This window comes from Phoca vitulina, unplaced genomic scaffold, assembly GCF_004348235.1.
Source record: "Phoca vitulina isolate PV1807 unplaced genomic scaffold, GSC_HSeal_1.0 scaffold16, whole genome shotgun sequence".
In the NCBI taxonomy this organism is placed as follows: Eukaryota; Metazoa; Chordata; class Mammalia; order Carnivora; family Phocidae; genus Phoca; species Phoca vitulina.
The window spans coordinates 19423792-19433930 of NW_022589719.1; the positions used below are offsets into that span (position 1 = coordinate 19423792).

The window sequence follows — 10139 nt, forward strand, 5'->3', positions numbered from 1 at the left end:
GAGAGAGAGAGCCCAACGCCCAACATCCCAATGGCTTCAGTGTGTGTGTGTGTGTGTGTGTGTGTGTGAGAGAGAGAGCCCAACGCCCAACATCCCAATGGCCTCTGTGTGTGTGTGTGTGTGTGTGTGTGAGTAAAAGAATAAATCATCCAGATAAGAAAGAATGAGAGAGAGAAATAGAGTACAGTAACAGTAAGCCTGACATTAGAGGTGGATCAGAAACTCCTAGGCTTAAGAGCTCTGTTTTTCATGTTTGCTGGTTCATGAGTCATAGTTGAAACCATAGGCATGGGTTAAATTTCATAAGGAAAAATTATTCAGCTAACATTTATTGAGATCCTTTGTTATGCCAAATGCCATTCTGGGTGGTGGATCTTGTTTTAGGATGTAGGCCATGACTTCCATCATTTAATGAGCAAACAGAGAAAAAGGGGAACTCAATGAAGCCTGAGCTGGAATGATCAGAAAACCAGGAGGAGGAGCTGTGGAGGATGGTGCCTCGAAAGTCCATGGAGGAAAAGTTTCAAGAATTTTAGGAGTCATTAAGACTCTTAATCATTAAGAGTGTCAAGTATCACAAAGGAATTAATAACTTAGTAAATAAAAATTGTCCTTTGGATTGGTTAGGAAGTCAATGATGTTCCAAAGTAGAGTGGCAGATTATGGGGAAAAAAAAAAAGGTCAAGGGAACATGGATGAAGAAACAATGAAAATTTCTTGGAAGAAGAAACTTTAAAAAAGGGGTGTATTTTTATGAGCCTTGATGTTTCAATAGGAGCTCACTTGGAAAACAGAGGGAGAAAACAATCAGAACCACATAGAGTTGCAGCCAGATAAGGAGAAACTTCTTAACCATTTAGGTGTTATATATATGTGGGCTGAATTTTAAGACCAAGAATGGGACAGACCTCTCTCCTACCTAGAAAGTAGCTCAGGAGTGCCAGGACCAAATAAAATGGTAATCTCTGCCTCATTTTCCTCATCTGTAAAATGGGATACTAATAGCCCTCACCTCACAGGTGGTTGTGCAGATAGAACTGATGGATGTAAAGCACTCAGAACATTGCCTGGGTTACAGTAAATATTCTATAAGTGTTAGCTGTTACTGCTGCTCTAATTATTACTATTATCATTATCATTATTATTATTATTATTATTATTAAGTTAATGTCTAGAAGCTCTCTTGGGCATTAACAAACCTGAATAATTTCTACTTCCAGAGGTATCAACCATATCATCTATATTTTGTCTATTTTATATGTTTCCATATATAGAAGGCATACATTTTATAAAAACTAAGGTGCTATGATGTATGATTCATGTCATTTTTTAAGAATATAATGGCATCTGAGAATGGCTTAATGATTTGTTTTTTTAGTTCTCAGTATTTAGAGAAATTTTAGATTTTAATACAAAGAGGTAGAATTTTATAATAAGCCAGAATATATGAAATTAATAATGGGCTTTTATACTGTACCCTAAGCACTACAGATTCTAACTATAAAGCCTATAATTTTCCCATTTTACGTTTCATTAATTCAGAGAAAGACAGATTGTGAGGTTAGAATGCCTAATGGGTCTGACATGAATCTAATCAACATGTGTTGTTATTTGGAGGAACAAAAAGAAAAATAATGTAAGTCACTTTAAATGATTTCTGCTGGCTGTGTATTCTTAACTGGCAAGCTCCATCTCTGCAACCAACTAGTTCTGTGACCTTGGGAAAGTTACAGGACTTCTCTGTGTTTAATAATAAGTTTGAGATATTATTGGACCATCACATCATGGAATCTTCTTCAGGGCACCATTAAAACAACAATAACAACTCTCAAAGCAGGTGTTCATTACCAGTCCACTGACAATGCCTGCCACATTCTGTCTGAAGGCCAGGGACAAAATCACACCAGGTGGCATCTGATCCAGTTAAAACATACACAGTAGCTCAGTAAGTGCTCAACACTGAAAGGTTTTAGGGATACCAAAAGCCTATGGCACCTCCTCTGTCTTTTGACAGAGGTGTCCTTGATTTTATCTTTGCTGAAAGCAGAGTGTATGGATAATGAGTCTCAAAGACTATTCCTTAACCTAGAGCTGAGCAGCTGGTCTTTGGCAGTCTATGTGGATACATATGGATGGAACACCATGTAAATATCTACAACTACTTGGCAACCCTGGTGGAATCACTGAAACATAGGGCCTGGGACTTAAAAGGATCTCCACAAATGCATGCTAAAAGAATGAATCTATCTGCATGGGGCATGATATACTGACTAGTAAGATCACAGGGTCTTAAACTATTCCAACCTCAGATCAAATACCAGCTCTAACTATTCTAAGTAGATATTGTTTGGGAAGACTGCTTCCACCCTCTGAGCCTGTACCCTCATCTGTAAGATGGGAATGATAATACCTGCTCTGGAATATGCAGTGAGGCTGAGATAACATGTTTCTATGGATGTAGGTATGCATGTATATATAATTTATTTATACCCTGTAATAGCCAAGATCCTAGATTCTAAATTTCAGAAACCAATTCTAGCTACTTTAAGCAAAGAGAGGATAGCTTTAGAATTCAGGGATTTAAAGCTAGATTTTAAGTATAAACAGATACTGCGGATATATGTCAAGACTCTTATCTTTGATCTCTTCCTCCTTCTCTGCATCTGCTTTATACCCCATTCTCTTCTCCTAGAGAATCACAGTTCTGGAGTTTGCATATTACTCTTCCAACCACCTCCAGAATAAAAGTCTCTGAGTCTTAACTTCATTTGCAAATTCATGGGAGAGAGGATCTAAACGTCCTGGTTTCAGTCAGACGTCCATCCTGGCTCAACTTACAGTGACCAGAGGATAGGCTCGTGTATTACAAAAGCGACTATTAAGGGGATTGTAGATCAGGTTGGAGACAGGCTTTCCAGGCGGAGAATCACTGTGAACTGAACAGAAGCACTGTAAGCTTAGAGTCAGTCTCTATAAATTGTCCTCCCCAAAGCATTCAGAACAGAAATAAGATATGTAAAGTACCTGACAAAATGCCTGGCAAATAGCAGACATTAGATAAGAGGTCATAATTACTATAAAGATGAAATATAAAGATACATCTATGTCTTCATTGAATCAGCTTTCACTGAGCCCCCATGTTATAGTTTCAACATTGGGCTTGTGCTGGCCTAGGAAGTGACAAAGGCCCGGGCCATTAAGAAGCCCACTGTCACACAGAACAGGGTGACTACCTTGTTCATCTCTCTTTAGTCCCCAAACATCGTCCTTTAAGAAAAGATTCCTCTTTCCAAGATATGGTAATTCTGATATGTTTTGCAACTCAAAAGAGATGTTCTTTCTATGCAATTCTCACAGTAAATTAATCTCATCTTTCTAAGCAAGTAAGCATCCTGATTTGGAGCAATTCCAAGCTCGTGGTTCTTTCATAAAAATATCTCAAAGGGCTTTTCAAAGGAGCATTAGTGCTGTGAGACTACTACGAAAACTGAATCAAAGGGGGAACCGAGAGAGAGAGAGAGAGAGAGAGAGAGAGAGAGAGAGATTGGGTTAGGGGATACCACATTCCCTTTTCCATCCAATGATAAAACCCCGAATAACTGGAAAGTCTCATGTAATCACGATTACACATCTACTAGCCATAAAGTATAAAACAAATCACCTGTATCATGTTGTCCAATTGTCACAAATTAAACACAAATACCCAAGATGAAACAGAAAAATCAGAGGTCTTAAAATACAGTAAATATGGAGAAAGAGGAGACAGGAGTGTTCACAGATGCGGTTCTGTGCCAGAGCATAGGGAGATACCACGATCAAGAAGGTGGTTTTCCCAGGGGGAGGCCTTATCCATTGCAATCTGGATGTGCTGACCCCTGCAATTTCCCCAAATGTGGGAAACTCAACTGCCTAATTCGTGGTGGTGGGGGGCTGCATCTGTGCTTTCCCCTGATGATTAAATGTTCAAAAAAAAAAAAAAAACACTACAGTAAATACGGGTTTCTGGCCCTGGCTTCCCCATCTTCTGCATGTATGCCCCTGGATAAGCCTCTTTGTCCTCACTTGTCCTCAGGCTTCTTATGCAAAAAGAGGGCCTTGAGTTTTAAATTTGCCACTGTTCCTTTTAATTCTACACCAGGCATTGTGTTACCTTGGCTGTGAAGGTCTCAAGTTCTATTTACTTCTCTTATTTTTGGATAAAATTAATATATACATATGGTGGAGAATTTAAAAAACACAGATGTATGAACGTGATATAAAAAATAAGCCAAACTCTACCCACCAGCCTCTCCTGGATCCAATATTATTGTTTTCAGTTTTATTCTTCAGAGTCTTCTTTCTTTCTCTGCATGCATATATAATTTGTTTTGCAAAAAGGGGGTTTGGATCATGTATAAAGTGTTTATACACTTTGCTTATTTATACCATGAGCATGTAGGGCTGTCTATTGACATCCAGCATCTTCTGAGCATCTTAACTGCAGCTGTAGCAATTCCTGCACCAGGCACACACAGATGCCCACTCAATTTTCCAGCCTCCTTAGGAGTTAGGAGGTAGCCTGGGTGATCCAGGCTTCATCGGATGCTTGCGTCTTTCATGTGGAAGAGGGTGACATGAGGAAGGAGACTCCACGTAGAATCCATCTCTCGGCACACACAGCCAAGAGGATGGAGCTTTCAGGAACAGCAATGGTAGTGGCTCGGCGGTAGGACCCAGCCTCAGAATTCAAGGGAAAACTTTCTGGCATCACATTTAGAAATCGTGGGGCTGTGTCCGCACCAATGACACAGCAGGGATCACACATTTTTCTTAGTTGCATGACCTGCAGTCATGATTATCTGACTATCCTAGAAATCCCTATGAGCTGATATCCTTTAGTAAATTCCCTTTATACTTAAAGAGGTTTCTGTTTTTGGTAACTAAAAACTCTAAGCGGCACAACTATATTCCTTTGTCAATAAATTCTCAGTAAAAATGCCATTTTAAGGGCAAATATGCCTTCAGATACATGCGGCAATATACATTTTAACTCTTCTTTCATTATCCATTTTTAAAATACAGTTAATGCTGGTAATCTTCCTGGAACATATTTTGGTATGTAATATTATTTGAAGCTTTAATATTTTCTCCCAGATATTTAAGCAGTTACCTCAATCACAGTCATTGAAAAATGCTTCTATTTCCTGATGTATATCATATATGTCAAGGCTAGCATGTGCCTCTTGGTCCTATAATAACTCCATTATCCTGTCTGTAGCCTCTGGACTTGATACAATTTTAAGCACTGTATCCTTTTTTTTTAAAGGTTTTATTTATTTGTCAGAGAGAGAGAGCACAAGCAGGGGGAGTGGCAGGCAGAGGGAGAAGCAGACTCCCCGCTGAGCAGGGAGCCTGATGCAGGACTCGATCCCAGGACCCCGGGATCATGACCTGAGCTGAAGGCAGACGCTTAACTGACTGAGCCACCCAGGTGTCCAGCATTGTATCCTTTTACTGTGTTTTAAAATGTGGTAAAGGAAATGCTCCCGTGATTCTCTTTTGTCCAAACTATACAGGTTACTTACACCTGCTTATTCTTCTGAATAGTGCTATGTTTTAATGACCAAGCAAGGTTTCTTGCTGTAAAAGCTTTAAGTTCTTTATGGGTGCATGATCTAGAGACGACATAAATTCTAGACATTAGCAACTCAGGATTGGTTGGAAAATGACCGTCTGGATTATGACTTCTTCAACACTTTGGTGACGCCTGAATTACACAGTCTAAAGATGTCAAAGGAAAGCTGCATTTGGCATCACAAATGCTTTGCTGCTTTCATCTTCAGTTACTTGTTCCTCTTTTCTCTTCATGCCAACGGGGCTAGCCCTCCAATGTTGCTTTCGTTCTGTTCAGCGAATCCTTTCCTGCCACAGGAAGCCCTGATATGCATGAGATCTTCCTTAGCAGTAGATCTTGGAACAAGTGGACCTCTGCTGACGGTGACCCTCCCCATCACAGCAAGCTGTCCTCTGACTCCCTTCTATTTATGAACACAGACTTCTGTTCTGGTGTCGTATTCTAATAGGAAATCTTTTGCCATGCCATGACATCTCTGGCTGGATGTGAAATAGTGCAGATAACTATAAACACTGTCATTCAGAGGCCCAGCAAATAATGCTTGATCCACGCCACATGTGAAACTCTCAATGGAGGGCCATCAGTCGGCCTGAATTGCCCTACCTTTAAAAATTATGCTTTTATTTTTTTATTTTTTATTTTTTTTTTTTAAAGATTTTATTTATTTATTTGACAGAGAGAGAGAGACAGCGAGTGAGAGAGGGAACACAAGCAGGGGGAGTGGGAGAGGGAGAAGCAGGCTCTCCGCCGAGCAGGGAGCCCGATGTGGGGCTTGATCCCAGGACCCTGGGATCATGACCTGAGCCGAAGTCAGACGCTTAACGACTGAGCCACCCAGGCGCCCTACTGCTTTTATTTATTTTTTGAAGGCTGGGCAAAATAAGTTAAAATCCAATATAATCTCTCATAGAAGTGGGATTTTTGGCCCCAGCCTTTTTCTATAATCAAAGGTTCTCACATGCTGGTTCTATTTTAAACATCTGATTAATTATCTCAGGAATTATAATGACCTCAGATTTTAGTCTCTGCAATCATTTTTGGCACAGTTTAATTATTTATTTAGTAGTTATGATATGCAGAACCGGCCCTGGAAGAATAGGATTGAATAAAATAGCAGAATGAAATCTCCATTTCAAAAACAAATTGTTAAAAAAAAAAATCAAAGATTTCTGATAACTCCTGTCTTCCTACAATATATTACGGATATATCTTTCTCATCCAGAAATGGAAAATAGAAAACAGTGGATGTCCACTAAAAGTAAAAAAAAAAAAAAAAATGCTCTATTTAGCTTATACACGTACTTGAATTTCTTGAAGAAGCCAGTAGAGGGCAGAAGATGCTGTACATAGGATATATTTGCATAAAAAATATTTAAATTGAGATCTGAAATCCTATTTCAAAGGAAAGTGAAGGTGCTTTGCGGTAACTAGTTTCAGGAGATCACAGCTCAGTCAGAATGTGGCACATTGCACAATAGGGCAATTGTGATTTTTTATTTCCAATTCAGCCGACTCTCCTAAAGTCTTTCCTTCTGAACCCAATAGTTTAATGAAAACAGAAAACCAACATTTATTCAGTCATGACATCTGCTACTTACACATTAATAATCTTGTTTAAATGTATACAGGTAAGGTTCTAGTATCAGTCCCATTTTACAGATGGAGAAACCGAAGCTTGCCCAGGTTAAGTCACGGGTTCAGTGTTAGAAAGCTGTAAATCACGGCACTTGATTTTATCTGCTCTGGCCTGAATGTTTGTGTCCCCTTAAAATTCATGTATTGAAATCCTAACCCCCAAGAGTGACGGTATTAGTAGGTGGAGCCTCTACTAGGTTTGGAGGATGAAGCCCTCATGAATGGAATTCGTGCTCTTACATAAAAGACCCCGCAGAGCTCCCTTGCACTTTCCACCACGTGAAACTGTACCAACTCTGAGCCAGGAAGAGGCTCTCACCTGATCTTGCCGGCACCCTGATCTCAGACTTGCAGCCTCCAGAACTGTGAGAAATAAATGTTTGTAAGTTACCCCGTCTGTAGCATTTGGTCACAGCAGCCCAAATAGACTAAGACCGACTCCAAAATCTACACCCCATCCACTACCAATACCTTCTGCTGCATAACAGTGACTGTGACCGTTCCAACACTCCCAAGTACAATTACCTACTTTCAGAGCTTCGGTGTTAGTCCTGCAAATGAACTGATCCTTTCTTTATCTAAGTCTGATGTGATCTTTTAAAAAGCTGGGTTAAAAAGCAAACAAAAAACCCGACTTAAAGACAACTCTGGACACAGAGCCTACTGTGGGTAACTGGGAAGGGTGTGGTCTGGCTGGAGAGCTTCTTCCTTTCCACCTGGAAGGCAGGGCAGAGCCTCTGCCAGGCAGCTCCCCGTTTCCAGCAGCAGCAAACTGTGCCCCCTCCCCTACTCCTTCCCTGTTTCCTCCTCTTAAAACAAATCTCAATTAAACCAACTGGCTTGCCTGGACCTGATATTCTCAGCTTGTGATATCCTTCATCTCTGGCACATTTGCATTTGAAGAAAGATTAGTCCCTTTACAGTGGAGGGCAAATAAATTTATCTGACGGTAGACTTTTAGTTGTGGGTGACTGGGGTGGTAGTAGGGGCAAATATTCTTATATTCTTACCATCGGAAGTCTGATCCCCATGAAACAACACCGTGAGTTCAGAGTCTTTTTTTTTTTACTATCCTAGAAAAGAGAAGACAATCTTTACTAGAGGATCCAGGTGTGGGAGCTAAAGCTGAGAACAATCAGTGTGCTGGTAGGGGCCTGCAAAAAGATACATTCTGACCTGGATATAACGCACGCTGGAAACAAAAAGTCAGAGCTGTTTGTAAAAGTCTGCTAGATTGGCCTCTCTGTGTTCTGTATCCAAAACGCCCCTGCTTATCTTCAGTCAATACCCTGAGATTCCTGGCATCATGGTTAATTGATTTAATGCCCTGTGGGATAGGCATTATACAATGCCCCCTTGGGTGATGGATAGTCAATGTGGCTACTCCTGAAGACAAAGCCAGCAGTGGTGAGAAAGTGGAAGAGAGACGGAGGAAAGAGAGAGAGAAAGAAACCCTGGGGAATCTCATCAACATGATACATACTGAAAGTCACTTAAATGGGCTATCGAATTCTTTTCATTTTTAACTGTCTTTTAATTATTTCACCATCACTATTCCATGCCATTTTATGTTGTTTTGCTTATCTTAATAAAGAAGTAGGGAGAGAAAGAAGAAAGGCTGGAGAAAAACAGGGAGAGATGAGACAGAGAATGAGGCGGGGGAGAAAGGGGAGAGGAGGGAAGGAGAGAGAGGAAGAGGGTGGGTAGCATAAAGGAGAGCTAGTTCTCTGAAATGATGAAACAGAACAACCTAGGCTGGAAAGGGAGCTCCTGAGCTCAAGTTTCCTCATCTTTAAAATGGGAATTATAATATATCTACCCGCCAGTGTGGCTGAAAGATTATAAGAAAACATGTATGCAAAAAGAAAAAAAATATTACCCCCCCCCCAAAAAAACTCGGAATAACTCCTGGCACACAGTAAGTATTTGATGAATGGTAGTGATTATTATTATTATTAGCTTCTAGCTCCTATAACCCTTAATAATAGCCAAAACGCTATAGAAATCTATTTCCCCTTGTACCACAAAAGAAAAACCAAGTAATTTTGCTGAACTGTAAATGCACCAAATTAAATGCCCAGGCATAAAAATTAACATAAGCAATATCTCTCCACAAAATTGGCACTCAATATCTCTCAGCACATAATCTTTACCATCAAAGGAATGAGCTACCTAAAATAAGCACATTAGTCAGCTACCAGAGACAAGCAGTGTTAATATCTATAGCAAGCTACAAATTATCCAACAACCACAACACATGTTTTTAGAGGAAAATACCAGAGCACAGAAAATCAGACTTTAACAGTACAAGGCTCAAGCTACAATCAGCTTCCAATGAGGACAGTATGGGGCGTCTGGATTGGGTGGGGGTCAGCAGCTCAGGCAGAGGCAGAAGAAAGGAGATAGAAGTTTACTGGATACACTGCAAGGGGATAGAGGACAGGACAGCAAAGGAGAGTCTGTCTGCCATGAGGTGGTGGTGAGGGGCCACAGTTATAGGGTGGAGTGGGGGAGTATGGGGAAGTATGGAATTTTCCATCTTTTGGTAACTGTGCCTGGTTGTAAGTAGCCCATAGGCCCTGTTAGTTAGGGCCTATGGCTATTTCCAGGTGGGTCACTTAATGAGCCTGTTTGCATTCAGCTCAGCTCAGTGGTCACTGTGGGCCCTTTTGCCTCGCTCATGTTTCCATTGCTCAAGCCTGTTGCCTAAAAGCGGCCTCTACAGAAGCTCTGGAAAAGGAGCTACGGAGTGGGGAGAGCTATGTGCTTCTTCCTATCTATAATTGTATGTAAAGTGGAACACTGAAGTTTATTTAATAAATTAAATTTAATATATTGTAAATCTGATATTTTTTCAGGTCTCATACCCATCTTAGTACAAATCTAAAAT

General features: G+C 40.3%; 1 non-coding gene across 1 annotated transcript; it reads left to right on the forward strand.

The window, feature by feature from the left end:
* Positions 1 to 3793: 3793 nt before the first annotated feature.
* On the forward strand, positions 3794 to 3951 carry LOC116638954. The gene has a single exon (XR_004300725.1). It is a non-coding gene; the product is annotated as a U1 spliceosomal RNA (small nuclear RNA).
* The last annotated feature ends 6188 nt before the right edge of the window (positions 3952 to 10139 follow it).